We start from the raw sequence: 6,773 nt of genomic DNA, 5'->3' as shown, positions 1-6,773 counted from the left end.
GCATCATGAAATCAGCAGATTGTTAGGTGTTTTGTAGTCCAATGTTCAACCCAGTGTCCAAGAACTGGGTCGCCATTGAAGGTTGTGCGTCTTCCAGCAGCACAACTCCAGAGATTAAAAAAAGCACCCAGGACTGGTGAACTGGACTGTTCTCGAATGGCGAGTGAAGTGGCCAGATCTGAATCACATCCAAAACCTATGGCAAGATCTGACAGCAGCATTTCACGCTGTGAGAAATTTTACAACACGTCACAATCAGAACACAATCAGAATGATTGAGAAGTATTCACCTAATTTTGAAATGCTTTTAAACAAAGCAAAAACGTGGAAACTATTGATATAACTTCCTCCGCGCTCAGCGAATATCATAATTCATATGCGCGCCACTAGAAATCCCTGCTTTAGTATGTTTCTGTTCGCAGATAAATCCGGAAAAAAATACACCTTAATGGCCTGCTAATGTCCCTGGAGCTTGTAGGCTAAACTGCAGAGAAAAACCCCATAACTGATCCAAACGGTTGCCCAGTTATGGGGCTGGATGCAGTTATTTTGAAATGAATATGCACTCAAAACACCAGGCTTTTGAGCTATTATTCAAATGACGTAGGCTATTCACGGCATTTAATTTTTTTTTTAACCATTATTTAACTAGGCAAATCAGTTAAGAACAAATTCTTATTTACAATGACGGCCTACAGCGGCCAAACCCGGACGACGCTGGGCCAATTGTGTGCCGCCCTATGGGACTCCCAATCACGGCCGGTTGTTATACAGCCTGGATTTGAACCAGGGTGTCTGTAGGGACGCCTCTAGCACTGAGATAGTGCCTTAGACCGGTATGCCACTCGGGAGACCTAGACTAGAGATTTGTACCCACTTAACAATAACAACATTCTTCATTACGTTGTGTTGTTGCAGCCTAGGTAGGATACATTTCTTGTCCCTAAAAAACTGAAATAGAGTAGGTTTTCGAGCTGGTACCTGGGGACTGGGAGGGAGCGTACATAGTGTAAGGATACCTATGACTTCGTTATCTAATAAACATTTTCTGCTGTGTAAATTGACTGGATATATCCACTGCAGTATTAAGCCTAACAATGAGCTTATGAATTACGGGCTAATATGCTTCTAACTTGAATAGGCTATAGGCTACATCTCGACCACCGCTATTCCTCTTAAATCTTCTGGAGTCCCAGGAAAAGCCAGACTACAAAAGCTTGTTGGACACTTAATTCAACTGATTTTCTTTAGCTTTCTAATAACCTATTGAACAATGGATGCACGCTTGCTCTTACTTGCTGAATGTAAAATAGGCTACAGCATTAAGAACGAGCGGGGAGTTGGAGAGAGGCCCATATTTTCCTCTAGTAGGCTAATCTTAACACTGGGCTACATACATCCTGACAAAATACATACATGAGTGGCCTGCTAATGTACCTTTCTGGACCTTCTAAACTTTTGAGAATAGACCCAAACGGTTGCATAGTCAGGCCTAGGCTGTAAGCCTATGCAGTTATTCCAGCCTGAAACAAAACCGGACATTTTGAGCGGTTATTCAAATTAGCCTACATCACTACAGTTTACAGCCTATGGACAATAATTGTGCACTCACTTGATTTTCACTTTTGTAGCCCAGGTATAATAATTGTCTTGTCTAAAAACGTAGGCCTAATCAATAGCGGAGCTTTGCATGCCCGGCGACCACAGAGCACAGCCTGGATCTGCCATTTCATAATCTATTAACTTTTTTTCTTGCACTTTGAATGGTAAATATTTAGCCTATAGCCCTAATATTTAGCTAATGAATGGCCTAATATCTAGCTTCTTACTTCGGCTACACATCACTAGCCTCTCTCTTCCAGCTGGTTATTGCAGAGGTAGGCAGCAGTTTGGGAGACAACATCAGCATTGATTCATAGGCCTCCAAACACACACACACACACACACACACACACACACACACACACACACACACACACACACAGTCATTGCTTTGATCAAATATGAATTGAGGAAAACAGTCTAACAATAAGACAATATGCATTTACATTGCAACCAACCCTTGCTCAATACACTTGAATGTAAGAGGACGTATTTTCATGGCCAAACAGGGAGTCAACACATTCAGCACATCGATTAAGAAAATCAAAATTATTTATTTCCTAATGTTACTCACCTCAGTGTAAGTGCCTGCAAGGGGCACAATGCGCAAATAAGGCTAAGACGTAAGTCCATAGGAAGGTTCAAATGTACAGTCTGAAGTTTACATACACTCAGGTTGGAGTCATTAAATCTGGTTTTTCAACCCCTCCACAAACTTCTTGTTAACAAACTATAGTTTTGGCAAGTTGGTTAGGACATCTACTTTGTGCATGACAAGTCATTTTTCCAACAATTGTTTACAGACAGATTATTTCACTGTATCACAATTATAGTGGGTCAGAAGTTTACATACTAAGTTGACTGTGCCTTTAAACAGCTTGGAAAATTCCAGAAAATGATGTCATGGCTTTAGAAGCTTCTGATAGGCTAAAGGAAAACATAATTTGAGTCAAATGGAGGTGTACCTGTGGATGTATTTTAAGGCCTACCTTCAAACTCAGTGCATCTTTGCTTGACATGAATGGGAAAATCAAAATAAATCAGCCAAGACAGAAAAAAAAATTGTAGACCTCCACAAGTCTGGTTCATCCTTGGGGGCAATTTCCAAATGCCTGAAGGTACCACGTTCATCTGTACAAACAATAGTACGCAAGTATAAACACCATGGGACCACGCAGCCGTCATACCGCTCAGGAGGGAGACATGTTCTGTCTCCTAGAGATTAATGTACTTTGGTGCGAAAAGTGAAAATCAATCCCAGAACAACAGCAAAGGACCTTGTGAAGATACTGGAGGAAATGGGTACAAAAGTATCTATATCCACAGTAAAACGAGTCCTATACTGACAACCTGAAAGGCCGTTCAGCAAGGAAGAAGCCACTGCTCCAAAACCGCCATAAAAAAGCCAGACTACGGTTTGCAACTGCACATGGGGACAAAGATCGTACTTTTTGGAGAAATGTCCTCTGGTCTGATGAAACAAAAATAGAGCTGTTTGGCCATAATGACCATCGTTATGTTATGAGAAAAAAGAGGGAGGCTTGCAAGCCGAAGTACACCATCCCAACCGTGAAGCACAGGAATTGGCAGTATCACATTGTGGGGGTGCTTTGCTGCAGGAGGGACTGGTGCATTTCACAAAATAGATGGCATCATGAAGCAGGAAAATTATGTGGATATATTGAAGCAGCATCTCAAAACATCAGTCAGGAAGTTAATGCTTCGTCACAAATGGCTCTTCCAAATGGACAATGACCCCAAGCATACTTCCAAAATTGTGGCAAAATGGCTTAAGGACAACAAAGTCAAGGTATTGGAGTGGCCATCACATAGCCCTGGCCTCAATCCTATAGAACATTTCTGGGAAGAACTGAAAAAGCTTGTGCGAGCAAGGAGGCCTACAAACCTGACTCAGTTACACCAGCTCTGTCAGGAGGAATGGGCCAAAATTCACCCAACTTATTGTGGGAAGCTTGTGGAAGGCAGCTTGTGGAAGGCTACCCGAAATGTTTGGCCCAAGTTAAACAATTTTAAGGCAATGCTACCAAACACTAATTGAGTGTATGTAAACTTCTGACCCACTGGGAATGTGATGAAAGAAATAAAAGCTGAAATAAATCTCTAAAATTATTCTGACATTTCACATTCTTAAAATAAAGTGGTGATCCTAACTGACCTAAAACAGAGGATTTTTGCTAGGATTAAATGTCAGGAATTGTGAAAAACTGAGTTTAAATGTATTTGGCTAAAGTGTATGTAAACTTCCGACTTCAACTGTATACAGTACTAATCAAAAGTTTGGACACATACTCATTCAAGGGGTTTTTCATAATTTTTACAATTTTCTACAATGTAGAATCACAATGAAGACATCAATACTATGAAATAACACATATAGAGTCATGTAGTAACCCAAACAACAACAAAAAAGTGTTAAACAAATCAAAATATATTTGAGATTCTTCAAAGTAGCCACCATTTTCCTTGAGGAAAGCTTTGCACAATCTTGGCATTCTCTCAACCAGCTTCATAGTAATCTGGAATGCATTTTAATTAACAAGTGTGTCTTGTTCAAAGTTAATTTGTGTTATTTCTTTCCATCTTAATGCGTTTGAGCCTATCAGTTGTGTTGTGCCAAGGTAGTGGTGGTATACAGAAGCTAGCCCTATTTGGTAAAAGACCAAGTCCATATTATGGCAAGAACAGCTCAAATAAGTAAAGAGAAACGACAGTCCATCAGTACTATAAGACATGAAGATCAGTCATTCAGGAACACTTCAAGCACTTTGAAAGTTTCTTCAAGTGCAGTCGCAAAAACCATCAAGCGCTATGATGAAACTGGCTCTCATGAGGACTGCCACAGGAAAGGGAGGACCACCACAGGAAAGGGAGGACCACCACAGGAAAGGGAGGCCCAGAGTTAACTCTGCTGCAGAGGATAAGTTCATTGGAGTTACCAGCCTTAGAAATTGCAGCCCAAATAAATGCTTCAGAGTTCAAGTAACAGACACATCTCAACATCAACTGTTCAGAGGAGACTGCGTGAAGCAGGCCTTCATGGTCAAATTGCTGCAAAGAAACCACTACTAAAAGGGCACCAATAAGAAGACTTGCTTGGGCCAAGAAACACTAGCAATGGACATTAGACCGGTGGAAATCTGTCCTTCGGTCTGATGAGTCAAAATGTGACATGTTTGGTTCCAACCGCCATATCTTTGTGAGACGTAGAGTAGATGAACGGATGATCTCCGCATAGGTAGTTCCCACCATGAAGCATGGAGGTGTTGTGATGGTGCTTTGCTGGTGACACTGTCAGTGATTTATTTAGAATTCAAGGCACACTTAACCAGCATGGCTACCACAGCATTCTGCAGCGATACACCATCCCATCTGTTGTGCGCTTTGAGGGACTATCATTTGTTTTTCAACAGGGACAATGACCCAACACACCTCCAGGCTGAGTAAGGGCTATTTGACCAAGAAGGAGAGTGATGGATGGAGCGCTGCATCAGATGATGCAGCACTCCAGTGAAGGAAAAGCAGCCAACAAGTGCTCAGCACATGCCTACTCCTTCAAGAATGTTGGAATAACATTCCATGTGAAGCTGGTTGAGAGAATGCCAAGAGTGTGCAAAGCTGTCATCAAGGCAAAGGGTGGCAACTTTGAATAATCTAAAATATAACAAATATTTTGATTTGTTTAACAATTTTTTGGTTACTACATGATTCCATATGTGTTATTTCATAGTTTTGATGTCTTCACTATTATTCTACAATGTCGAAAATAGTAAAAATAAAAAATAAACCTTGAATGAGTAGGTGTGTCCAAACTTTTGACTGGTACTGTACATTTGTAAATGTTTAAACATTTTAAGATATTATACCATACATACAAGTAACAAATAATCAAGTACTGTAGTAGAAAACCTACATTGCATTTTTTTATCAGTCTTGTTTAGTGTTCTCTAAGCTCTTGACCACAGCAGGGAGAGTCCATGTTAGCCATAAATAAGACTTTACATACATAAATATACACTACTAGACCAAAAGTATGTGAACACCTGCTTGTCAAACATCTCATTCCAAAATCATCAGCATTAAAATGGAGTTGGTCCCCCCTTTGCTGCTATAACAGCCTCCACTCTTCTGGGAAGGCTTTCCACTAGATGTTGGAACATTGCTGTAGAGATTTGCTTCCATTAAGCTACAAGAGGATTAGTGAGGTCCGGCACTGATGTTTGGCGATTAGGCCTGGCTCGCAGACGGTGTTCCAATTCATCCCAGAGGTGTTCAATGGGGTTGAGGTCAGGGCTCTGTGCAAGCCATTCAAGGTCTTCCACACCGATCTCGACAAACCATTTCAAAGCGCAGAATCCTCTAGAATGTCATTGTATGCTGTAGCGTTAAGACTTCCCTTCACTGGAACTAAGGGGCCTAGCCCGAACCATGAAAAACAGCCCCAGACCATTATTCCGCTTCCACCAAACTTTACAGTTGGCACTATGCATTCTGGAAGGTAGCGCTCTCCTGGCATCCGCCAAACCCAGATTCACCCATTGGACTGCCAGATGGTGAAGCATGATTCATCACTCCAGAGAACACATTTCCACTGCTCCAGTGTCCAATGGAGGCGAGCTTTAGACCACTCCAGCCAATCGCTTGGCATCGCACATGGTGATCTTAGGCTTGTATGCGGCTGCTCGGCCATGGAAACCCATTTCATGAAGCTCCCGACGAACAGTTATTGTGCTGACTTTGCTTCCAGAGGTAGTTTGGAACTCAGTAGTGAGTGTTGCAACTGAGGACAGGCTATTTGGACCAACTCCATATTAATGCCCATGATTTTGTAATGAGATGTTCAACGAGCAGGTGTGCACATACTTTTGGGCATTTAGTGTATTTTAGAACATGTATGTATATAGAACCTATGTACAAATTATGCACATGCTTTAAATTACTATTGCACATTACGTAATAAAGTTGACTGTTGCTGATATCTAGATTGAAGCAGAGCAGCTTCAAGGTACAACAGCAGTAATCTCAGCTAACTACTGGAGCTAAACAGGAGACCCTCACACTTCCACTGAGGTCCCTTCACCCTACCCCCAGGACCACTTACCACCCAGTGGGTGAACAACCCAAGTCTAAGCCTAGTTCCTCTGTCTGCTTTA

This window comes from Salmo salar, chromosome ssa20 (genome assembly GCF_905237065.1).
Source record: "Salmo salar chromosome ssa20, Ssal_v3.1, whole genome shotgun sequence".
NCBI classification, from domain to species: Eukaryota; Metazoa; Chordata; class Actinopteri; order Salmoniformes; family Salmonidae; genus Salmo; species Salmo salar.
The sequence above is the reverse complement of the archived record's forward strand: the minus strand, read 5'-3'. Positions refer to the sequence as shown.